The sequence below is a fragment of the Heloderma suspectum genome, chromosome 8 (assembly GCF_057233095.1).
Source record: "Heloderma suspectum isolate Gila_16-S chromosome 8, 16-S_ref, whole genome shotgun sequence".
Taxonomy (NCBI): Eukaryota; Metazoa; Chordata; class Lepidosauria; order Squamata; family Helodermatidae; genus Heloderma; species Heloderma suspectum.
The window spans coordinates 44662078-44688112 of NC_139465.1; the positions used below are offsets into that span (position 1 = coordinate 44662078).

Sequence of the window (26035 nt, forward strand, 5' to 3'; positions counted from 1 at the left end):
CCATAATTCCCAGCCAGCATGGCCAACACACCTTTCATGCAATTATTTGAGTGATAATCTGCAGAGACCTCTGACTCACATTGAAACCCTGACTGGGGGTAGAGGGTCTGCAATGTTTTGCCTCCATTGTGGTCCTGATCTAAGTCTCCCCTTGCCCCATGCTTGCTATTTACATTGGAAGGAAAGTTCCCATTTGCACAATGGGAGCTTTCCTTCCAGTACAAATGGCAGGTGCGGTTTAGGGGCATTCTGGATCAGGAGTTCAGCAGGAGGCAAAGGGCTGAACTTCTACTCCCAGCAGGATCTCAATTCAGATCAGACCCCCCTCCACTATTTAATATTTTAAAAATTGCTTACACAGTTGTTAACTGTTTGAATGGTGTTGCATCCAGCATGGCTCTAAACCAGCAAAATGCCTCCTCCATTCATTCTTTAAAAAGTTTTTGCAAACTGCAGGTTGGAGGCCTGCATTAGGCCAATACAATTCTTTTTCTCTCCACCTTTTTTGGTGATTTTTGTTTTCTTTAACATCTAGCTAGGGATGTTGCAGGAGTTTGAGAAGAGGGTGGAGTCTGATGGACTCCCCTTGTTTGGCCTCCTGGACCCCGTTTGCTGCGCCACTACCACTTATGGGGTCCATGAGTGCTTGGTGCCTCCCCCTCCCAGCCCCCTAGCAAGCAACTATTTTGCATAAAAATGGGGGCTCAGGGTTTTCCAGATATGTAATGTTATGAAATGACGGCCGTAAAGAGGTCATTTATGCAACATTACAGACATGAATGGTTGTGTAAATGGCCTGCTTATGGCTGCCACTGATGTGACATTGCATATCTGGAAAACCCTGAGCTGCCATTTGTATGCAAAATCGTGGCTCGCGAAGAGGGTGGGCAGCCCTGCAGCGCTTGCTGGGGATTCGTCGGGTGCTCCAGCAGCAAGCAGGAGTGGGTGGCGGTGGTGCTGGTTGTTTAGTGAGCGCCCAATGAAGCTGGATGGAGGTGAGTCCGTCCATCCTTACATCTAGCCTAAAGAGGAGTTCTGGTGAATGCGAAAGTTTATACACTGTTCTATGATTTTTGCTTGGTCTTACTTTTAGTAGAGTTCTTCTAATGGAAGAAGCACCATAGCATCCATGGTTAAGTCTGCATGCCTACAGACCAGAATCCAGAGATGGATGACACAGGCCTTTGCTCTTCTCTTCATCCCTGGTGAAGGACAAGGTAATGGTCTGTAACCAAGGCAGCCATAATGCATTAGTGATAAGATCGTTGAATATCAAGCTCCTCAGCCAGAAATATGGAAGAGGAGAAAAGCTGCTACTAAGCCATTGTATCCTGTGCCGCTGAGCCAGGGGTGCTGAACCTCTTTCAGGCTAAGGCCTGAATTCCATTTCAGAGAAGCTCCTGGTGGGGCTGCATTCCAGTGGTGGGCATGGCCAAAAGAAAAGGGGGTGGGGCAAAATACTAGCATATTATAGCTTAAAGCTCTTACTGCCCAGTAACTAGGCCTTAGGAGAGGCAGTGGGGGATGCATAAAAGCCAGAAAACCACCAAATTATCAGTAGATGGGGGAAAGGGGGTGAGGCCAGAGGAAGGGGCCATCTGGGGAACCCTGAAAGCTGGATCAGGGCCCCAAGTGGGCTGGACATTTGACACCCCTGCACCAAGGGATATTCTGCCTTGTTTCCCAAGGCCTAGCTCATTGGCAATAGCCCCAGTGCAGCCTCAGATGGCAAGGTCCTGCCCTGATAACTCATACTAATGGGGTGCTTCCATTTCAGAATGTTTTTTAAACTTTTTTATTATAACATGAAAAATAGGTGTGTGAATGACTCTTCTTTCTTTCTTTCTTTCTTTCTTTCTTTCTTTCTTTCTTTCTTTCAAACGAGCCACTGCAGTTGCTGCATATTCTTGAATGAATCCTTTCAGTGCTTTTGTATGCTATATGGGGGATATATGCTGAATTTCATTGTATATTAGCTACATATAAAGCTAACTGATCATGCTCAAAGAAAAGATTACAGGTACAATTGCAAAGATGGCTAAATAAAGGGGCAATCAGATTCCAAAGCTAAATACATAGGGGAAAAAACCCACCACTCCAGCTGTGCTCAATAAGAATATTAGACCTAGTTATTTGAGGGAATCTCAGCATGATGCTCTGGCCACTCCCTGATGTACGCAGCAAGCTATCTTCAGGACAAAGCTGTAATTTTCCCCCCAGGGTGTGTGCCAGACTCCAGTCATTGTTACCTGCTGAAAGAGGCTACTCAGCTGGAACATTGCTATCTGCAGACACAGGGGATCCTATAACAGCTTCTCCAGCGTGTGGCATTAAACTTCTGCAGCAATACCCAAGTGCCTGATTGCTGGACGTCCAGGATTAGACATTTCACCACACATTACCCAAGGCTGACTTATAAGTGATCCACAGAACTGACAGGTGAGCCCACCTTCCTACAGCAGTAGGCATGATGAACTGTCCCAGGACCTTGTTGCAGCTGTTGAACCCCCCAAAGGACAGAGAACTGCTGGCAAGTGGCCCAAGCCAGGTATAGTGATAGGAGAATCAGGGATGCTTGAGCTTGCTGAAATTCTCCGAACTTTACTTCAAAGCTCAGTTGAGCTCGCTGCCATTCTCATTTGCAACCTGTTTTTTCAGTTTGAATGGGAAAAGCACACATTTTTCAAAAGTGCACACTTCCCCCCCCTTGGCTAACACGTGAAAATGCACACTTAAAAAAATGCACACATCACATTTTACAAATGCAAACACAACTCTGGGAATTTGGGAACAGTTTTTGAGAACACCTGCTCCTGTTCGGGGTTGTGAATGGGGTATTTTTCAATGATTTGTGAACTGAAACTAAATTCTGGGAGCTGACCTGCCTGACAAAGCCATGCATTGGACCTGGCTTAGAAGAGCCTTCCCCAGCCTGGCACCCTCTTGATGTTTTGGGCTTCAGCACACGTCAGTCTCAGTCAGAATGGCCAGTGGTGAGCAATCTTAGGACTTGAACTCCAATATGTCTGGATGGCACCTGGTTGGGAAGGCTGAACTGGCTAATTACAGACTTAGGCACTGAAAATCCTGAAGTTAGCCTCTTCAAGGAAATTTATAGTGCATATCACGAGAGCATGGAAAAATCAGCTGAGCTTAACCTGCACTGAGATTTTGTTAGCACCAAATTAGAAGCCCAGTTCGCAAAGCCTCACATCATTGTTTCAAAGTGACGATGTGAAGGATGGCATGGACTTGTACACCTTGCTCCTTCCCAATATCCTTGTTCCTGTGGGAGGAGCTTCAGCGCTTAGTACATGGAGCATGCTGGTCTGAAAGGAGCTTCGACACGCATTCAGCTGGATGTGCTTAGAAGCTTTCTGAGCATCGAGAACCCTGATAAGGCAGGGTTACAGTTCACACGGAGGCTTCTAAGCTAGGCTGGTCAAATGTTTGATTGACTGTCTGAGGACAGACCTCTGTTTTGAATATGTCTGCTACTTGAAGGGTTGTCCAGTCCGAGTCCTGTTTAAAGTAGGGAGACCAGTAGACCTTGAAGTTGCCCATCAATATTTAGCACCTGGACAGCATGCTGAGCATCAGGCACACAGCTCACCTGGCCACAGTCTTCCCTACAATGGTGAAGTGTGTTGTGTTACTATTTAAGGGTGCAATCTTGTGGCCGCTACACAGCAGCTAGGCAGCCATAGGATTAGTCAGTTTCCAGGAACCGGCCTCGGAGCCATGCTCTGAGGTCGGTTCCTGGAGAACCACCTCCCCGCCCCTCCCCCACCACCTCATAGCTGATGCGGATCATAAGAGCAGCATAGAGCAGGCGGAAAGGGGGTGTTCCTGGGGGTGTTCCTGGGGGTGGGGAGTCTGTAAGTGCCGGTACAACATTTCCTATGTGTCGTCCAGCCTCCCCACCCCGCGCTCCAATGTCCCACAGCTGGATGCTCCCCCCTATGCCAGCTGCCCCCATATGCGATACGCTCCTGGTCTGTTCTTCCAAGCGTGTTGTGATTTGGTGGAGCCAAGTAGCAGTAGCAGCCAAGTCCCTCATGCAATGGTAAGGCATGGAATAGTGGGGGCAAGCAGAAGAGAAATGTTAATTATGTGCTTCATAACTGAAGTAAGAACATCAGAAGAGCCCTGCTGGATCAGACCAAGGGTCCCTCTAGTCCAGCATTCTGCTCACACGGTGGCCAGCCAGCTGTCGACCAGGAAGCCGGGGGGTTGGACTCGATGGTCTTATAGGCCCCTTCCAACCCTATTATTCTATGATTCTATGTCACAAGCAGGGCATGAGCGCAACAGCACCCTCCCACCTATGTTCCCCAGCAACTGGTGTACATAGGCTCACTGCCTCTGGTACTGGAGGTAGCACAGAGCCATCAAGACTAGTAGCCATTGATAGCCTTCTCCCCCAGGAATTTGTCCAACCCCCTTTTAAAGCCATCCAAATTGGTGGCCATCACTACCTCCTGTGGTAGTGAATTCCATAGTTTAACTATGTTACATTATTATTAGGATTTTGTTTTTATTTTTTTTAATGCAGGTGAGCATTTAAGAAAGTGATTCTCCTGTCTGTAGTGTCTGGTGCCTCTGGTACTGGAGGTAGCACATAGCCATCAAGACTAGTATCCATTGATAGTATTTTCCTCCAGGAATTTGTCTAACCCCCTTTTAAAGCCATCCAGATCGGTGGCCATCACTACATCCTGTGGTAGCGAGTTCTATAGTGTAACTATGTTCTGCATAACGAAGTAATATATGTGACAGTCTAAAGGGCCCCCCAGAAGTCCAGGGTCTAAAAATCCCTGGCTGTACCACTGTGTTCAAGAAGGAGGCTTGTGGGAGGGTTCTGATAGGGTCCCACGGGAACTGTTCTGATAGCTGTGGACAAAGGGTGCAGGATTGTGCCCTTTCTCATTAGAGCGGATTCAGCTTCAAACCACATATCCATTGCAGACTTTTCTAACAGAAAACTGAACTGTTTGTTGTGGCACCACCAGGAAGCTAGTATAGAACAATGATATATACTGAATTGAAGTTTCATTTTTTAATGCCTTGTCTCAGAACTTTTAAAATGGTTTTATATTCTATAGGTTGATTATTAACAGCACAACCGCAGGCAGCAGTTCCTCACCAAGTTTCTCACTAGAAAGAAATTGAGCGTGCAGATAGTCTTCCATCATAATCACAGTGATGGTGCAAAGTAATTCATAAAAGAAGTAGGGATATATTGAGATCCGATATTGTTTTAGTCCCAATCAATATTAATAATTGTTTGCATTTTTAAAGTGCAATATGCAATAGAAAAATGTGCAAAGATCAGCCAGTGGTTGCCAGCACATTAAATTCCTTTATTATACTTAAAGGCGCCATAATTTAACTTACAAATCTTTCTCTCTAAAATAAAACAAAATACAGGAGATGCCATTGATCTGTAGAAGAAAACAGTTACCTTTTATTTATTTGCAAAATCTTAGGCTCTGCTTTAATTATACATGAGCTAAAAAGGTCAGTAACTATTTTATTAAGACCTGCAATGTAGAACTCAAGAGATTTAGACAAATAATATTTATTTTATACAGTGTCAGGTGGCAAAGGTCTGCCAAACCTTCAGCTGCTTAGAAAGGCAGAAGGTTATGCACACATTAGAAAAGGTTAATTCTGGAATATCAAGGGGAGTGAGACCTTTAGCGTCCTCAACAACAGAAATTGCATTAGATATTTCAGAGGGGAGGGGTGGTTCAGTTTGCAATTATGGAAAAATTCTTAACAGAAACATGGTCTTTACTTGAAAATTCATGAAGAAGAAGGATACTTCAAAGGTTAAGATTCAGCTCTTTTTAGTAACTGCTTCAAAGTTTGGAGGGTTTATTAGTTGTGGTTGCTTTTCTTACACTTTGCTTTGATGGGATATCACAGAAGAGTTTGTGAAATGGACAAAGGGCACGGTGGACCAAATCTAAAGAAAGTTACTGTGTAATCCTATGTATGTCCCTCCCCCCCAAGCCCTACAACTCCCAGCACTCCCCAGCCAACACAGCTGCATGTGGAATGCTGGAAGTTGTACTGGTTTTTTCTGCCTAAATATCCATGGGATTGTGCCTGTAGTTACACATATCCCATTGAAATGTACTGTTAGGTAGGGATGCTGGAGAAATCCACTGTGGACCTAAATGAGGCCAAATTCCCAGGAATCTGACCTCTGGATTCTGCAGGAGACTGGCTCCCGCTTACCTGGCGTGTTTGCCATAATTCGTGAAGTGGCTGTCTGGCTGTCTAAAAGGCAGCTGCCATTAGCCTATTGTGAGAGAATTGTAGCCTTAAATTTTGTAGTTTACGGCATTTGCAGCCGTATGACGCTTCCTTCTATGTAAATTGTGGTGTAAAAGGCCTCGATTTACATAGAAGGAAGTGCTTTATGACTGCAAATGCCATAAACTATGCAATTTATGGCCATAATTTTCCTGTGATAGGCTAATGGCAGCTGTCATTAGCCTATCACACCTTTTAGACAGTCAGAGAGCCACCCCGTGAACTACAGCAGATGTGCCAGGGCTCCAGGGAAATGCACAGGGCTCTAAGTGGCCCAGATTTACCTGTGGCAGACACCCCACCCCCTACCAGACATCAAGGGGTTTGCCCATCCCTACTGTTAGGAGACGTGAGAACTAGTCCTGAGTGGATACCTTTGGACCAGTTTTTTTGGAGAGTGGGGAAAATGGGGGAGTGAAAGTGGCCACCAGAAATGGCAACGATTTTCAGGACCTTGCCAAATCCTACTACTGCAGGGGGGGGGGCGCTTGCCTCTACTGACAACGAGGATGCAGGTACCCCCCACCCCACCCCACACACACATTAAAAACCCTCTGCTGTTGCTTCAAGCTGTGGTGGAGTAGCCAAGGAAAATGCCCCAATGGGGAACAATGGCCAACTTCTGTAGTAGGGAAATACAGCTTTTGTTAAATCCATTCCATCTTTGTCTTGTGAATTATCAGGCAACTTTCCTTCCATCATCCACTCATTTACAAAAGTGGATTTTTTTAGGGATGTATGGACATTTTGTTCCATTTGCGCTAATGTGTATTAGCGCTAGTTTGCATTAGCGCTAATTTGCATTAGCACTAATTTGCACTTGCTCTAATATGCATTAGTGCAAGTGTAAATTAACACTAATGCGCATTAATGCAAGTGCACATGAGCACAAGTGCGCAGTAATACAAGTATGAATTTGTGTAAATAATCCCCCCACCCCCAGTAAAGAAAAAGGTCCACGAGTCTGTGGAATACACATGACTTGGAATAAACTGGACTGTTGCTGAACCATAGGTTGGACTCATAGAAATCCAAACACATTTGAATCTTTTGTCGATTTCTCCAACATCCCTACCCTGTAGCAACCCCCATTCAGATCTACTGTGCTCCTGTCCAGAATCAGATGTTTGCAGGTTCAGGCAGTTGCACAGCCCAGACTGATTAAGGTAACAACCCACTAACATCCCACACTGCGATCTAGGTTCTCTCTTGGCACTGGGTCCAGTCAAATTGGAGGAAGCAAACACAGTCACCAGTCCCTCATAGTGAGTCCCAGGTAGGGATGTTGGAGACATCTGCAGTGGAATCAATTTAGTTTGGAATTCTATGAACCTGACCTATGGATTCTGCATTAGACTGACTTTTTCCTAGTCACATGGATTCTGCGGACATGCAACCATTTTTTGTTTTACTTTCCAGAATTTTACACACTTTTATTTATGTATTTATTGCATTCATATCCTGCCTTTTTTCCTCCTCAAGGAACCCAAGGCGGCATACATAATCCTCCTCCTCTCCTTGTTATCCTCACAACAACAACCCTGTAAGGTAGGTTGGGCTGAGAGTCTGTGATTAGCCCAGAGTCACGCAGTAAGCTTCCATGGCCGAGTGGGCACTAGAACCCGGATCTCCCAACTCTCAGTCCAGTACTCTAGCCACTACACCACACTGGCTCTTAGCCATAGAAAAATACGTAAAATTAGGGATGGGCAGATCACTTACCCCATTCCCGGTGGGGGGGTCTGCACAGTGGGGAAAGCAATCCATCCCTCCCCCCAGAATCTGACCTGGCTGGCTTCGCTCCGTGGTGATGCTGCGGAGCTGGCCACTGGCTCTGCAGCACTGGCAATATGGCTGGCTGCCATTGCCATGCCGTATCGCTGTGCTAAGTCTGGACGCAAATGGTGTACACTATGCCATTTGTGCCCCTGTTTTCATGTGATAGGCTACGCAAATTATGTTTTTACATAGATATTTGCGTAGCCTATCACGTGAAAAAACAGGGATGCAAATGGCGTAGTGGACGCTATTTGCGTCCGGACTTAGCACAGTGATATGGCACAGCAATGGCGGCCAGCCGTATCACCAGCGCTGCGGAGCTGGTGGCCAGCTCCGCAGCATCACCATTTGGAGCAGCCGGCCTGGACAGATTCCGGAGGGGCACAGAGGTGAGTGCTCCGTTCCACCATGGACCCCAATGGGTCCGTGGTGGAATTCTCTGATATCCCTATGTAAAATAATAATAAAAAAACACTGGCCAAAAAGGTGCATTTTCCCCATAGCCTAAGCATGAAAAGGTATGGGGGGGGGTGCATTGGGGGGAGGGTTTGCTCTTTTTTTGCAAATGCAAATTTGTGTAAATTTGGAAAATTGGCAAAAATCAGATTCTGTCAATGAGCAGAAGATGGAACAAAAGGCACCTGGCAATCTGCAAAATGTAGATAGAATTGATTTTAGAAAATCTGTACGTCCCTAGTGCCAGAGGACCCTCTGATGGTTTAAGGCAGGGGCAGGTAGGTCAGGATCTGCCTGGTAGATCCTCCTGGGGTTATTTGCAGTAGATCAGCAAGTGGTGTTGATTCCCAGTTGTTTAACAATAGCACCAAAAAATTACTCCCAAGTCCCTAAATTAGGCTGCTGAAATGAAGAAAGCTGTGTGTGTGTGTGTGTGTGGCAGGGGGAAGAGACTACAAAAGAGTGCATTTTTGTGCAAGAGAACTATAAATTCAATTCTGATTTAAACAATGTGTTTCTGGGCTCAGAGGTAGGCTATTCCTTAATTCTGTGTTTTTCTGCCTCCCCATGCCTCCAGTATTTTACACCTGGTGCTGGTTGGTGGGTCTTGGGGTTCTAGTAAAATGATGCAGAAGTGGCCACCATCCTGGCAAGGTGTAATGAAATTGGGCTTCCAACTTCAAAACCTCAGCACTGGTCAGCCATAGGAACATGAGAAGCTGCCTTATCCTGAAACCTCTCCAGGGTTTCAGGCAGGATTCTTCCCTAGCCCTATCTGGAGATGCTGGGGATAGAGCCTGGGACCATATAAATGCAAAGCAGGGGTTCTACCACTAAGCTACAGCCCTTCCCATAAGTGACCTCATGCCAGTCACTCAGTTGTGAAAATAGACTCTAATAATGCCAGGATCATAACTATTATCCTTGCAGAATTAATTTGATTCAGATACATATTACATTAACTTTCTCTGTATTGCAAAGGATCCACTGAACATTTGCCAGACTAGGGAGAACAGAATAGTTGATTTTCTGGCTGAAAGAACATTACTTTTTCTGATATGACCAATGAGCAATCTATCTACATCCCATGGAGACAAATGGCATAATTCCTTTTGATTGCAATGTTCCCAAGACTCTGACTGTGTGCGTGCACGCACGCAGGCGCGTGCGTGTGTGGTGTTAGACAAAATGGCATGACAAAATTCAGAGGACCAGAAGCCACTCTTATAAACAGTATTAGTCATCTTCAATTTATTAGAGTTTCCTAGGAGTTTAAAAGAATGAGAAAACATTATCATTCGTTAATGTCAAAAGTAAAGTGCAAATGAGACATTATGAAAAGCTGCATATCTGAATAGAACCAACAGAGGAACCACTCTGTATGATGACTCTAGAAGGGTTCTTGAAGACCTTCAGCTCCTCTGTCTGTGATTCATTCATCTCACAACTGTCTGCAAGCCATTTTCAATGGCAGGAGTGTGTGTGAGAGAGACACCAGCATGTAAAATGGTCACTAGGGCTGTGCATGGACCCCTTGCTTTGTTGTGGATGCTGCTTCAGACCCTCTGAATCATCTCCACTTGGACCAATTTGGACCCTACCCGCTTCGACTCAGATCCAAATCTGAAGTGAGGTTTGGATATGTGGATCACTCTGTTTGGGTGTTTTCCCATTGACTTGCAGTGGAAAACAAAAATGGTCATAACCTTTTCAGTTTTCTTGATATTATATCCATGAAACTTGGAGGGCTCTCTGCTGCCATGGAGGGGATCCCACCTACAAAATTTCAGACAGTTTGGCCCAGTACTTTTTGTACTCCTACTCCTCCTGCCTGCTCGGCTGTAAACGACTGCTAGCCATCTCCTGCTCATGAGGAGGAGATGGCTAGCTAGTGGCTGGGGTGTGCACCATGCCGCTGGTCAGCTGTCTTTGACAACCAACCAGGTGAGGAAGAGGCCCGGTGCATGCCCCTGCAGCTAGCTGTCTCCTGCTCACAAGAAGGAGTGGGATAGTGGTTGGGGCGTGCACCACGCCTCCTCCTCTTTCCTGGGTGATTCACAGCACTCTGTGTGTATAAGTCTATGTGCACACATACACTTCTATGCAAAAAGTGCTGTGAATCGCCCGTATACTTAAGATTGATGGTGTTTTTTGCGTATTAGTCTAAATGCACATAGACTTCCAATTGCCATGTTTTTTAAAAACATGGCGATCAAGGCGGATGTCAGGGTTGCCTCTGAGCATATAGAGTGTCAGAGTAGTTCAGATTCTGAGGAAGAGCTGCAACATGTGGGGGAGGAACTTTCCCAGGCTTCAGAAGCACAGCTGCATGGAGGGTCCCCCCCTTCACACATCCCTGGGAGTGATAGCAGACAGGGGGAGGCAAGGGAAGAACAACCTGAACTTTTAGACGCAAGATGCAGGCACAAGCGGGGAGTCGCAGGGGCTGAACTTTGACGCTCTGCCCGATATCCGCCACCTCAAGCAGGGCAAGGACTCAGTTTCCAGCCATGCAACCTCTTTTCGCTTGCTGATGCAGGAATGATGCCGCTCTGGTGGCCCAATTTTTGGACAGTTTGAATGACGAGACCTTGGATGAGCTGGCGCGAGCACCCCATCTGCCAACGCTGGCGGAGCTCATCCAATTGTGCCTGCAGATTAACAGTCATTTGGAGGGGCGCTGTCTGGCTCAGAAGAGCTCCGTTAGCTGGGATTTCCCTCCTCCTATTCCCCCATGGCTGCTGCCCCCTCCCCCCCACAGCCCTGCCGCAGGGGCGGAAGAGACCCCGATGCAAATGGAGCAACCCGAGCCACGCTATTGCCGGAAGAACTGGAGAGGTGGCGTGCAGAGCGTCGGTGCTTCAGGTGTGGAAAGCAGGGGCACTTTGCCAGATTCTGTTGCTCCTGACTGACGGCCCCACCCCCTCCTCCACCTCCTTGCCCCCAAGCCTGACTAGGACACCCCCAAAGCCTGTTGGGGGTCTCCAGTGCAGGGGCCCACTCCACATCCAGGGGCCCCTTCCCCACATCCCCCCACCGTCCCATCTGCTGCTCCCTGTGCACATCCATTCTTCCCAGTGGGGTGGGGAAGATGTCCTGGCACTGGTGGACTCTGGGGCTACTACCAGTTTCATAGATGAACCATTTGCTCAGCAATGCAACATTCCTGCTCTGCTCCTTCCTATCCCGTTGAAAGTAGAGACTATCGACGGCCACCCTCTCTCTTCCGGAGCAGTTACACGAATTACAGCTCCCCTCACTCTGCGTTCCCAGGGGCACGTCGAGTAGATTGAATTTCACCTGGCCAAGGTGCCCCAATACCCAGTTGTGCTGGGCATCTCCTGGCTCTCTAAGCACAATCCTCAAACTTCTTGGGAGCGTCATCAAGTGCGTTTCTCATCTCCCTACTGCCAACAGCATTGCTTCCCAGGAGTGAAGATGGCCCCAACCCAGGCCTTAACCCTTTCCACTCCCTCCTCATCTTCCCTAAGCAGTTCTTCTGCTCCAGTGATCCTCCCAGAGAAGTCAGTCCTGGAGCAGCATGGTCATTTTAAAAGGTTTTTTCTTTCTTTAAAACAGCACTGCTTTAAACAAATAGTTTATCGCTCAGGCACAACTAAGACAGCCTCCTTTTGGGAAGCCCCTAGGAAGAGGAAGCGTTTTGGCTGAAAGTAAATGGAGATGGAGGCATTCAATTAAAACGACAACAACAGAAATATTTACGAAAAATGGCAATTCTTACGGAAGTTATGCAGACTCATGGAGACGGCTGGGCACCAGAATTACGGTTGTCAGTACGGATTTATCTTTGTAATTTTCAGAGCAGAAAAAAAAGAGGATAATTCCAGGGGCTTGTGAACGGCGGAACGGAGCACTGGCTGCAAACTGTGGAAGTCAAGTGGCATGGAAGGTACACAATTCGTACATCCCTAGTTCAGCCCTGATTTGGCAACTAGAGTTTCCATTCACCAAAGCTCCCTCCCTCCCTCTTCCTCCCCCCCCCACTTCCCCCCTGAACCTCAATCCCTCGCTGAACTTTCTCAAGTTGTTACTTTTGGCACCAGGCTGTCTAGGCTGCTCGGAATGAATCACCAAATCGGACAAAGTGCTTCATATACAAGCCATTTTGCTTTGGGGAGCCTCGTTGCTGTCCTGCTCTGCCTCATATCATGTGGAGGCACCTCCGAAGTAGCATGCTTTGACTCATTATTTGGGCTTCGGACTGAAGCTATGCACAGCCCTGATGGTCAGCCTCCACCATTCCACCCTGGTCTTCCATCTGGTCATCACAATCTAGCATAGGGGTGGGCAAATCTGCTAAGCTCAAACTATATCAGGTTGTTCTTTTTCCACCACTAGATTTGTTCTGCATCTTGGTTCTGCATAGACATTTGTAAATATTTTTGTGCACATTTTTCAATAGGTGTGCATTTTTGTGTGCAATTTCTTTCTTTCTTTCTTTCTTTCTTTCTTTCTTTCTTTCTTTCTTTTCTTAATTGCCCATCTGGCCGGTCACCCGGCCACTCTGGGCAATGTACAATAATACAAACACTTTAAAAATAATAAAATCACACATTAAAACATCATTTCTAAAATTTCCCTAGCCCACCCCAAATGCCTGCCTGAACAACCAAGTTTTCAATGCGTGGCAGAAGCTCATTAAAGAGGGGGCATGGCAGAGTTCCCTAGGGAGGGAGTTCCACAGAGTGGGGGCCACCACAGAGAAGGCTCTCTCCCTCGTCCTCACTAGCCTAGCTGTCCTGGCTGATGGTACAGAGAGAAGGACATCCGAGGCTGATCTTGTCGAGATGAAAATATGCATCTTTCATATTACACCTTAATGTACATGTTTCTATTCACTAAAGAGTATTTTCTATGTTTTTCAAATGTACACACTTTCCTGTGTGCATTTTAAAAATGTGAACATATTTTCAAATGCATTTCGTTTTGTGAAACACACCGTAAAGTCAGAAATGTACAGGTATCTAACTGCAAATTGTGTTTGGATCTTGAGTTCAGTTCTGGGAGGTGTGAATTGGGTATCTCACATAAAACTGCAAAGCCAATTGATTTCTCACCTATCCATACTCTAGTCTGACCAAGAAAGAGAACTCAGGAGAGGAGTAAGACTGGGGAGAGGCTTGATACTGGGAAATTCCCTAGAATCTTACACATTCCCTAGATCTTAAACAGCGCAGGAGGAGGCTGCATTTTGGTACTCTCACAGGAAGTGCAAGTTTAAAATGCTTACGGCATCTCTTTCATTGCCATCCTGATGTATTATATAACATCTAAAACCACTCTGAGATCCTTCACCTCATCTCTGAGTCTTGGCTCCATTGGACTGTGGCCTGCACCAGGGTGGCATCAAAACAGTTGTGTTGACTTCTCCTTGGTGGGTGTAATATGATGGTTTCTTTGCAGCATTATGTCATTTCTCGGTATGCATATTTATCTGTAATATGTACACAGTTATTCTGCTAAATGTAGCTCAAGCAAGGAGAAAGATGTGTGAAATTTGTATGGGTACCCCTGCTTCCAATTGCCAGCCACAGCCCCAGTTTCTTATTAACTCATGGGTGGCTTGTGTATGAAGGCAGAGTGCATTTTCCAGACCTCTTTTTAATTAGAGGTTTCACGTTAACAGCTCAAATCAAGATTAGTGGGAGATAGTTCATCTCGGAATAATGCATGGAAGTCGAAAATCACCTTGACAAAACAGATGGAGCTCTCAGTCATTAGGGAGAAAGTGTTTGTGCCGTTATGGTGACAGGCAAATTAGTCACCATGACTTTAAAGATTTAAGAGGACTAGTACTGGGTGAAAACAGCCTAGATGTGTTTGGATATGAAGGTTGCTGGGGGGGGGAATTAAAGCATTGTACGTCCTTCACTGCTGCCCACTGTATTGCTTCCTTAAAGCGGAGGAAATCTATAGTGTCATACCATGTGGACAGAAGAAGAGCCCTCTTGCTGGATCAGAGCAAAACTCTTAGGCTAGAGATGGATGAATCTTAGGGATGTCAGAGGGTTTTGCCACGGATCTCGGGGAGGCCGAATGCCAGCGCATTCGGCCCCCCGAAATTGGTGGCGAAACGGTCTGCTCCCCCCCCCCGGGACGGGACTTACCTTGTGCGAATGTCCCTGGCGGCGGCGGCTCTGGCGGCGGTTCGGTGGCGGCGGCTGTGGCAGCCGGTCTTCCGACCAGCTGCCACCGCTGCTGCCATTTCCAAGTTAAAACAAAACAAAACAAAACGTGATAGGCTACGTAAAGATTTATGTAGCCTATCACGGGTAGATTTTAAAAAAACACCGTGATAGGCTACGTAAATGTTTACGTAGCCTATCACGGCTGAGTTAAAAACAAAAAACAAAAACCGCACATACGCAAATGGCAGCGCCCATGGGCGCCGCCATTTGCATATGCGCAGGGGGGTTTTTGTTGTTGTTTTTTTCACTCAGCCGTGATAGGCTACGTAAACATTTACGTAACCTATCACGGCTGACTGCAGGGACGCAAACGACGGTGGCGACAACCGCCACCATTTGCATCCTGGCCGGCCAGAATTCGCGGCGGGAGGGACGGAGCGCCTCCCCCGCATCGCGAATCAAGTTTCATGAAAGGTAAGGGACTTTCGTACATCCCTAAAATCTGTCAATTCCTGTTTCTTTCAGTTTCTCATTTTCCCAGTCTTAAATTCCATTCATCCTGAACTTGGCTATATATTTGTTTAAGTTTCCATGAAAATTTGTACATATTTGTTCACTTTTCTCCTAATGCATACATTTTGTCTGCAATTTTGCCTATTATGCACATTTTGTGCAAGCAATTTGCCTAACATAATGCATGATCAACATTATTTTCACTGATATACACATTATTTTCACTGATATACACATTTTTGAGTTCGCCTTCCCCTAATAGCTGCATTGCCATACACATTGTTTGATTGGTGAATGCCACTGCAAAAATTCAAAAAAGTGTGAACTTCAAAGGATAAATTTTTTTTGGCTCACAAATTGGTCTGAAAGTGCAAAACTGGGTAAGTTCGCATTAAAACGTGAACCAAATGAAATTCTCCCCCAGCGCTAATCTACTCCATCATTCTGTATTAGGGATGCATGAAAGTCACTTACCTGGTCTCGCAGCTTGCTTCGCTGTGGGGGGGAGGCGCTTCGCTGCACCCCCCAAAGTTCAGGCCAGGGGGGGGAGGCTTCCCTCCTCGCCCGGCCGAAATTCAGGCCGGGGGGGAGGCTTCCTGCCTCGCCCGGCCGAAATTCAGGCCGGGGAGAAGCGCCCCGTCTCCCCGGCCATGAACTTCAAAAGAAAAAAAAAAAACCGCCCCTGTGATAGGCTACGTAACGATTAACGTAGCCTATCATGGCTAGATCTGCAAAGTCAGCCGTGATAGGCTACGTTAATCGTCACGTAGCCTATCACGGGTGACTTAAAAAAAAAAAGCGCATACACAAATGGCGGCCCCCATAGGGAGCCTCCATTCGCATTCCTTATTTGGTCCCTGTAGTCTACGTAAAGATTTACGTAGACTACGGCGAAAATAAGGGCAACGCTATTTGCGTTTTCCTTATTTTCGCCGTAGTCTACGTAAATCTTTACATAGACTACAGGGACCAAATAAGGAACACGAATGGCAGCTCCCTATGGGGGCCGCCATTAGCCGTACGCGCTTTTTTTTTTTTTAAGTCACCCGTGATAGGCTACGTGACGATTAACGTAGCCTATCACAGCCGTGATAGGTTACGTTAATCTAAAATCTAGCCGTGATAGGTTACGTTAATCGTTACGTAGCCTATCACAGGGGCGTTTTTGTTTTTTTTTACTTTTCTTGTAATGGCGGCGGCGGCAGCCGGTCAAAAGACCGGCTGCCGCCCCCGCCACTGACGAAGACCTGCCGAACCGCCGCCGGGACCTGCCGCCAGGAGGGACATTCGTGAAAGGTAAGTCCCATCCCGGGGGTGGGGCGGGGGGCGGAGAATTTGTCCCCGAACAACCTTCGGAGGACCGAATGCATTGGCACTCAACCCCCCGAAGTTTCGGGGAGAAATTCTCCCCCATCCCTATTCTGTATCTCCACAGAGTCCAGCCAAGTAAATATTGTTTGCTTGGACTTCCAAAAGGCTTTTTGACAAAGTCCCTCACCAATGACTCCTGAGCAAACTTAGCAGTCATGGAATAAGAGGAGAGGTTCTCTTATGGATCAGTAACTGGTTAAAGAACAGAAAGCAGTGAGTAGGAATAAAAGGTAAATTCTCCCAACAGAGGAAAGAAAATAGTGGGGTCACACAGGGATCTGTATTAATACCAATGGTTTTCAACCTGTTCATAAATGATCTGGAATTAGGAGTGAGTAGTGAAGTGGCCAAGTTTGCGGATGACACCAAACTATTTACGGTGGTTAAAAACAAAAAGGGATTGTGAAGAGCTCCAAAAGGATCTCTCCAAATGGGGAGAATGGGCATCTAAATGGCAAATATGGTTCAATGTAAGCAAATGTAAAGTGATGCACATTGGAGCAAAAAATCCCAAATTCAAGTATAACCTGATGGGATCAGAACTAACAGTGACCAACCAAGAAAGAGACCTTGGGGTTGGGGTGGGCAGCTCTAGGGATGGCGGAGAATTCTGCCACGGACTCCAGTGAGGCCGGATTCTAAAGAAGTCTGTGGCGGAACAGAACAATCCCCCCCCGCCACCCCGCGAAACCTCCCTGGGATGGAACCTACCTTTTGTCAGCCGTCCGCAGGTGCGAATGGTGGCCCTGGACTGTGGCCGCCATTTCCCTTGCTACATTAACCGTGATAGGCCACGTTAGTATTTATGTAGCCTATCACGGCAAAGAGCAGGAATGGAAATAGTGTCTGCTACGCCATTTGCGTCCCTGCTGTTTTCGTGATAGGCTACGTAAATATATACGTAGCCTATCACAGCTAATGCAGAGATGCAAATTGCGGCTGCTACGCCATTTGCATCCCTGCATTGCCATGATAGGTTACGTATATATTTACGTAGCCTATCACGGCAAAGAGCAGGGACGGAAAGAGTGTCTGCTAAGCCATTTGTGTCCCTGCTCTTTGCTGTGATAGGCTACGTAAATATATACGTAACTTTAGGGATGTCAGAGGATTCCGCCATGGATCTCAGTGAGGCTGAATGCCAATGCATTTGGCCTCCCAAAATCCATGGCAGAATGAAGCCCCCCCGCCCCACCAACCCGCGAAAGGCGCGCGAAACGGAGCACTTACCTGGTGCCGTTCGCTCTACTTTGCGAGTGGTGGCCGCATCTGCGGCCACCATTCGCTTCCCCATTTTTGCCATGATAGGCTATGTAAATACTTATGTAACCTATCACAGCTAATGCAGGGACGCCATTTGCGTCCCTGCGGAGGCCGTGATAGGCTACGTAAATATTTACGTAGCCTATCACGGCGAAAGACGGGCACAAATGGCGGCTGCCACGCCATTTGCGCCCCTGTTTTTTTGCTGTGATAAGCTATGTAAATATTTATGTAGCCTATCATGGCAAAAAAACAGGAACACAAATGGCGGCGGCTGTAGCCGCCGCTATTTGCGTCCGCAGGCTCCACACACCTGCGAATGCACCCGGCTGGTGGCTCTGCAGGGTTGCCACAGAGCGGAGCCAGCCGGGTTAGGATTTCAGGGAGAGGTGCGGAGCGCCTTCCCCCACCGTGAATCACCCCTTTGAAAAGGTAAGTGACCTTCGCACATCCCTACGTAACCTATCATGGCAATGCAGGGACGCAAATGGCGGCCACTACGGCAGCCGCCATTTGCAGCCGCAGCCCAGCAGCGGACGGAGGTCCAGCTGCGGGCAGCCCTCGCTGGTGGCTCTGCGGACTCGCCGTGGAATGGAGCTGGCCAAGAAGGATTCCGGGGGGAGGGATGGATCGCCTCCCCCCCCGCATGGATCCCCAGAACGGAGCCAGGTAAGTGATCCGCCCACCCCTAGGCAGCTCAATGAAAATGTTGATCCAGTGTGTGGCCACTGTAAAAAAAGGCAAACTCTATGTTAGGCATAATTAGAAAAAATTGAGAATAAAACTGCCAATATCGTTCTGCCCTTGCACAAATCTATGGTGCAACCATACGTGGAATACTGTGTACAGTTCTGGTTACCACACCTAAAAAATATTGTAGAGCTGGAAAAAGTGGAGAAAAGGGCAACTAAAATGATCAAGGGGCTGGAGCATCTCCCCTATGAGGGAAAGTTACAACAGCTGGGCTTGTTTAGCTTGGAGAAAAGGTGAGTGAGGGGAGACATGATGGAGGTGTACAAAATTATGCATGGTGTGGAGAATGTGGATAGGGAGACATCTTTCTCCCTCTCTCAAAATACTAGAACCCAAGAGAGTCATCCCATAAAGCTGATTGATGAGAGATCCAGGACAGATAAAAGGAAGGACTTCTTCAGACAGTGCATAGTTAAACTATGGAATTCGCTACCATAGGATGTAGTGATGGCCACCAATTTGGATGGCTTTCAAAGGGGGTTAGATAAATTCCTGGAGGAAATGGCTATCAGTGGCTACTAGTCCTGATGGCTGTGTGCTACCTCCAGTATCGGAGGCAGTGAGCCTATATACAGTTGCTGGGGAACATGGGCAGGAGGGTGCTGTTGCACTTGTGTCCTGCTTGTGGGTTCCCAGTTGACAGCTAGTAGGCCAATGTGTGAACAGAATGCTGGACTAGATGGACCCTTGGTATGATCCAGCATCAGGCTCTACTCATGTTCTTATGTTCTCTTGGGGAGCCACAAGCAGAGGGGGCCAGGAGGAGCTTTTTGCTTTGGTTTTATTCTAAGGTTAAAATTTTTATATATTGTTTTACTGTGTTATTGCATTTTATGCTTTGATGTTTTGTTTTACAACCCCCCCAGAGAGCTTCAGCTATTGGGCAGTATAGAAATGTAAGTAAACAAGTAAATAAATGTAAATAAATAAGTAAAAAATGTGCCTGCCTGCCATGTAGCTGTTACGATGTAGAGCGTGTCAGAAAAAAGAGGTGGCAACTCTAATCCAGCTGTTACAGGGCTGAATACAAAGCAGTTCTAGGCCTGGATGAATGGATGAAGCTGTTAGGTTTGGTTTCTCCCACATTTAAATGCTTTTAACATCAAGTTCTTTTCTCCCAAATATAAAGAACTTTGCAAATGTTTGGTAAATTTTGGTAAAACTGAATTGAAATGAAATTCTCACCCATTCCTAGTAGGATCCCACCTGCCTGCCACATACCTTGTCCCCCTTGGGACTGCCTCCTCTCCACCCCCTGATGTAGCATCTGAAGGAGGTGCACAGGCATTCAGTGCAATGTGCATTTGCCAGAAAGCAACCCTCCACACTGAGAAGGTGTTGGGTGCCCCAGATCCATAACAGTACAGTTGTAGTCCAAAGCAAAAAGTCCATAAACTATTAATTTGATATAAAAGATTGATGGGGAATGTGCACGTCCAGCATATGGACACTTCAGAATAACCTTTTGATTAGAGTTGTTGAACCTCAGGCCTGTGGGCCAAATCTATCCTGCCTGGGGACCCAGTCCAGTCCTCCAGGGCTCCCCAAATGGCCATACACCCTTCCCTCAGCCCACCCTCTGTCCCCCGACCAATTGCTTAGTGGTTTCTTGGCCGCTGTGCAGTTTTTTCCCCATTCTAAAAGGTTCAACTGCTTCTCTTGGTGGTTGGGAATAAGGGCATGGCCCTCTGGGGACCTACAGGGGGCCAGATTGGGACCCCAGGCCTGAGGTTCTGCACTGCCAGTTTAGAAAATTAGCATTCTAGTCTAGCATTCTAGCATTCCTCCTAACTGGAGGAAGGGTTTTCCACTTAAATAACTCAGTATTTCCTAGTAGGTGCTGAGTTTTAACATTTGTGTGCTTTATTTTCTGCCTTCCTTTAGAACTATATGCAATTCCCTCCATCTTACATAGGCAATAGTTTAAGAAATCCTATCACATGTCAATCAAGATGCCAATCCCAGCACTTCATAGAATGGCTGTGGTTGGAAATGAAGAGGCTTGCTTTATGAAAGTATTCTTTAATTCATTCAATTTATTGTTGTTGTTGTTCAGTCGTTAAGTCGTGTCCGACTCTTCGTGACCCCATGGACCATAGCACGCCAGGCCTTCCTGTCCTGCGCTCTCTCCCGGAGCGTGCTCAAGTTCATATTCATTGCATCGGTGATGCTATCTAGCCATCTCGTCCTCTGCCGTCCCCTTCTCCTTTTGCCTTTAATCTTTCCCAGCATCAGGGTCTTTTCCAGTGAGTTTTCTCTTCGCATTAGGTGGCCAAAATATTTGAGCTTCAGCTTCAGTATCTGTCCTTCCAATGAGCAGTCAGGATTGATTTCCTTTAGGATGGACTGATTTGACCTCCTTGCAGTCCAGGGGACTCGTAAGAGTCTTCTCCAGCACCACAGTTCGAAGGCATCAGTTCTTCGGTGCTCAGCCTTCCTTGTAGTCCAGCTCTCACAGACATATGTTGCTACTGGGAAAACCATAGCTTTGATTATACGAACCTTTGTTGGCAAGGTGATGTCTCTGCTTCTGACTATGCTGTCTAGGTTTGCCATAGCTTTCCTCCCAAGGAGCAAGCGTCTTTTGATTTCATGGCTACAGTCACCGTCTGTGGTGATCTTGGAGCCCAAGAAAATAAAATCTGTCACTACTTCCATTTCTTCCCCTTCTATATGCCAGGAAGTGATGGGGCCAGATGCCATGATCTTAGTTTTTTTAATGTTGAGTTTCAAACCAGCTTTTGCACTCTCCTCTTTCACCCTCAACAAGAGGCTCTTTAGATCCTCTTCACTTTCTGCCATTAGGGTGGTATCGTCTGCGTATTGGAGGTTGTTGATAATTCTCCTGGCAATCTTAATTCCGACCTGTGATTCATCCAACCCGGCATTTCTCATGATGTACTCTGCATATAAATTAAATAAGCAGGGTGACAATATACAGCCTTGTTGTACTCCTTTCCCAATTTTGAACCAATCGGTTGTTCCATGTCCGGTTCTTACTATTGCTTCTTGTCCCTCGTACAGGTTTCTCAGAGACAGGTAAGGTGGTCTGGTACTCCCATCTCTTTAAGAATTTGCCAGAGTTTGTTGTGATCCACACAATCAAAGGCTTTAGCGTAGTCAATGAAGCAGAAATAGACATTTTTCTGGAATTCTCTTGCTTTCTCCATGATCTAGCGAATGTTGGCGATTTGATCCTCTAGTTCCTCTGCCTCTTCAAAACCCAGCTTGTACTTCCGGTAGTTCTCAGTTTGCATGCTGCTGAAGCCTAGCTTGTAGGATTTTGAGCATAACCTTGCTGGCATGTGAAATGAACACAATTGTACAGTAGTTTGAATGCTCTTTGGCACTGCCCTTCTTTGGAATTGGAATGTAAACTGACCTTTTCCAGTCTTGTGGCCACTGTTGAGTGTTCCAGATTTGTTGGCATATTGAATGCAGCACTTTAACAGCATCATCTTTTAGGATTTTAAATAGCTCAGCTGGAATACTGTCATCTCCGCTAGCTTTGTTGTTACTAATGCTTCCTAAGGCCCACTTGACTTCACTCTCTAGGATGTCCGGCTCAAGTTCAGTGACCGCACTATCATGGCTATCAGGGACATTCAGATCTTTCCTGTATAGTTCTTCTGTGTATTCTTTCCACCTCTTCTTAATCTCATCTGCTTCTGTTAGGTCCCTGCCTTCTTTGTCCTTTATCATGCCCGTCTTTGCACAAAACGTTCCCTTGAGATCTCCAATTTTCTTGAAAAGATCTCTAGTCTTTCCCATTCTATTGTTTTCCTGGCTACATTTCGAACCCTCTGAAGGGCTTACATAATATTTAAGTTTTGCAATAAAATGGGGGGTGGGATTCCAAAGAGATGAGATTTTCTTAAGAACCTAACAGAGATCTAAAACATCTCAGTTGTGGGGAGAACAGCCTGTGCTTAGAGTTGACCGGCCTGGGCCAAATTACTCCTCCCATTGCCCATGCAGGCACAGAGCAACTGACTATCACTGCAAAGTTCGCTCTGGAAGGAAAGAAAAAGCTCCTTAGAAGCATCCTGCAACTGTTGGTCCTTTGGCCAATTGCTCCTTGCACCTGCTCTTGCTCAGAGGGAAAGGTAGCTCTATGTCTTCTGGCCAGTAAGTGAAGACAAGGGGTGGGGGAGAAATTTGTTTCAGCTCATTTTTGACCAGAATGTATCCAAATCACATTATGTTCAAAAAAATGTGTACATTTGAAAAATGTGCATTAAAAATGCATACCTTTGAAAGATGCACATGAACACGCTCAATGGGAGAAAAAGATGTGCATTTCAAAATGCACACAATTGAGGCGTACACTTTGAACAATGTACATGAAAACATACACATGTTTTTGTGCAGAAAAAGAAACCAAATCTTGTGATACAAGTCAGAGTGTGCTTCAATGTGGAATTTGGAGAACCTCAATCAGCCTGAATATTGCTGATTTTCACATCCCTACTGAAGATATCTTTTCCAGAGGTGTGCACTGACTCCCAGATTCCACTCAGACCCTGATTTAGCACTTCAGAAAATGGTCTAAATCTGTTTCAGTTGATTCAGAGGACAACCACTTCAACTTAGGTACTAAACTTTGGAAATTTGAGGTTTTGTGCCTCCCAATGGCTATCATGGGAAATAAAAAAAAATGGGTATAGCTTCTTTTTTCCTTTTCAGAATTGGGCAGTATCTCCATAGGAGGAGATTACACCTGCCAAATGTCAGAAAAATGGGTGCAGGGGGGGTTGTACAATTTTTTTTAATCTAGGATTTTTAAAAGGGAACAATCAATCATTTCTTTATATCTTGGCAGAATTGGATGAAACTTGTAGAGATAGTTGCCCCTTCTGAAGGGATCGAGCCTTCCAAGATTCAGAAGAATAGCCACAGGGGTTTCTGTGCAAGAGGAGCTTTATCATTTTGAGGGTCTCCAAATGTGCCTTATGGACTGTTTTTCTGAGAATCACAGACAGCCTAGAGGTTTCCCTAAGTAAAAAACCAAACCAAACACTAAAACATCTCCTAAGTTTCAGAAAGATAGGTGCAGCAGTTCATATGCTTCATAGTCCTCAAATTGGAGAGATTCTTGTCTCCCACTGGTTTTTTTTTGGGAGGGAGGGGAAATTTATATGAAAATGGCACACATCATAGAGGTGTCCCCAAGCAAGAAATCTGCAAAGTTTCACAAGTATAGGTGCAGGGGATAGTAAGTTATGATGACTGAAAACTAGTTTAAGGCTTTTTCATAGGGAAGCCTGGTGCCATTGGAAGAATGGCCATCTCAGGGTCTCCTCCAAAGCACAATGTCTGGAGCCCCTGGTAAAACATGCCCTATGATTAGAAGATGGATCTACCAGTCACTTAAACACCCTCCCTCCCGCCCACTCTCCTCTCTCAGCATTTTCAAGAAACAAAACCAGAATATACTATTTGAAGAGAAGATGGAACATCTGTGTCTCTGAGCACAAACCATTAATGAAGCCTCATTCTGGCCTGGCTTTGGTTCTGGTGGCTTTGGATTAAAACAAAGCAAAATAAGGGAAAGCTACTTGCCTTGGGAAGCACCAGAAATGGTCTGAAGTGGCCTGCTTTGGGCTCTGACTCCAACGCACATCCCTAATCCTTTCATCTCCCTTCTGCAAAGGGAATTAAACTACCTCCACCATTTCTGTTCTGAAAATGAAGGAATCATGGCCAATTGGCCCTCCCTTTTATCATTTGCAATGTTCCAAGGGGGCTCCTGGAAAATTTTCATTTGAACAACAACTGCTTATGATAGTTTTTTTTTTTTTTATCAAGAAGTAGTATAAACTACTCATCAAGGTCCTTCAAGACTTGCTCATTTACTTGCTAATGGATGTAGTGTGTTATTATGGAGATTAGTAACTCCTGAGACCTGTGGTAATTTGTACCCTGAAAGCTAGGAGGGGAAATCTTTTTGTCTGTGAAAGCAACATAGTTTGTTTACTGAGCTCTGTTGATCATGGCCTTTAGCAGTATATGGAATCAGGCATTTGAGGTATCTGGAGTGATACGTGATTAGAATGTTAGAGATGTTTTGGGTTTGTTTGTTTTGCTATATCTATAACTTTTACAATGCTTTCACATGTTGTATTAAGAATTTTCCTCTTCTCTCATAACAATTAAAAATCCTTGTGGTCACAGAATATGTGGTCTGGAATGTGGAAAACAGAATATATAGTCCCCAGAAGTGTGGTTGTTTTCTGTAAGTCATCGAGAGTGGGCTTGCAAAAGAGGCTTGCAATAATGACAAAAACGATTAGTCTGCTCACCCACAAGACTACCTCTTTAAGGCTTTCTACTCTTCAGGAAGAATAGATAGCTTCTAAAATTAGTAGCCTGCTTACTCTTCTGATAGTCATTGTCAAACACTGGTGATTGGAAAGGATTTTTTTTTTTTAAAACAACCTTCCTATCTGGTCACTTGGAGGAAATTCTTACTCACCAAAGGTGACTGATTGCTAACAAGCATCAACTGATGGATACAAATGTTTCTGCCTGTCAACAGGTGCAGTTTTTAAGGTGTGAAGGACAACCAGTATCTCATGTTTTTCTCTTACAGGTAAGCCCTCCTAGGGGGATGTTCACATGCAAATAGGCTTTGCATTTCCCTGCTGTTCTGGGAACCACATAGACAAGAGTTCTCTGCCTTCCTCTGGTATCCAGCTTAGGACCACTGAATACAGAATTCCCAGTTTCAACTCCAGCATCTCCAGTAAAAAAGGCAGCTTTATCTGTTCACTTAACAAAATGAAGATTTATTTCTAAAAATGAAAAATTGTAAACATCTGTTCATGCCTAATGTAGGTTGGAGCAACATCACTGGATAAACTCATGGTGTGGAGTGATGCATACATGCCAGTGGACTTGAGCTTTTGCATTCCTCCTGCTGGACTGGGATCCACACTGTCCTGTTCATGCTCAAGGTTCCCAGGGGAGCCAATCTGAATCAGTTGCACTTACTAGAAGGGCAAGCCAGTATTAAGCCTGATGAAGCAAAATGGCAAGGTGAGACCAAGAGGGTCTATCAGGACCCTGGACAGATCTATGCTGGCTGGAGCTCTCTCAGGAAGAGCTGTTGCTTCAGCAACATGTGGAGGCCTCTGAGGCTTTATGAAGGCTGGATGATCTGGGCCTCCTGTTAGCCCCACTCCCTCTGAGGGGCTGTCTGTCTCATAAAGGGCCAGTGCCAATTCTGCAGCCACTGGTTCCTCTGGCACACAGGTGGTGAGGACTGCATCATGGGGTGCTCTCTGAAACCAAAAGTTCAGGGCTTCAATCGCAATCATGAGGATGTATCTACTGAAAATATTCTTAAGTTGCTGAACATGTGCTCACATTTGATTTGCACAACTTTCCCAGTTCAATTTAAACACATTCCTGAATCACCCCTGCTT

The 26035-nt window shown here is 45.9% G+C and overlaps 1 protein-coding gene across 1 annotated transcript in view; it reads left to right on the plus strand.

Annotated features, from left to right (window-relative positions):
* CHST8 (carbohydrate sulfotransferase 8) overlaps positions 1-26035 on the plus strand; it is a 456314-nt gene that overhangs the window by 72685 nt on the left and 357594 nt on the right. The window contains exon 2 of the mRNA XM_084812220.1: positions 25147-25200. The gene's annotated coding sequence lies outside the window, so the exon portion shown is untranslated. The remainder of the gene's footprint in view (positions 1-25146; positions 25201-26035) is intronic.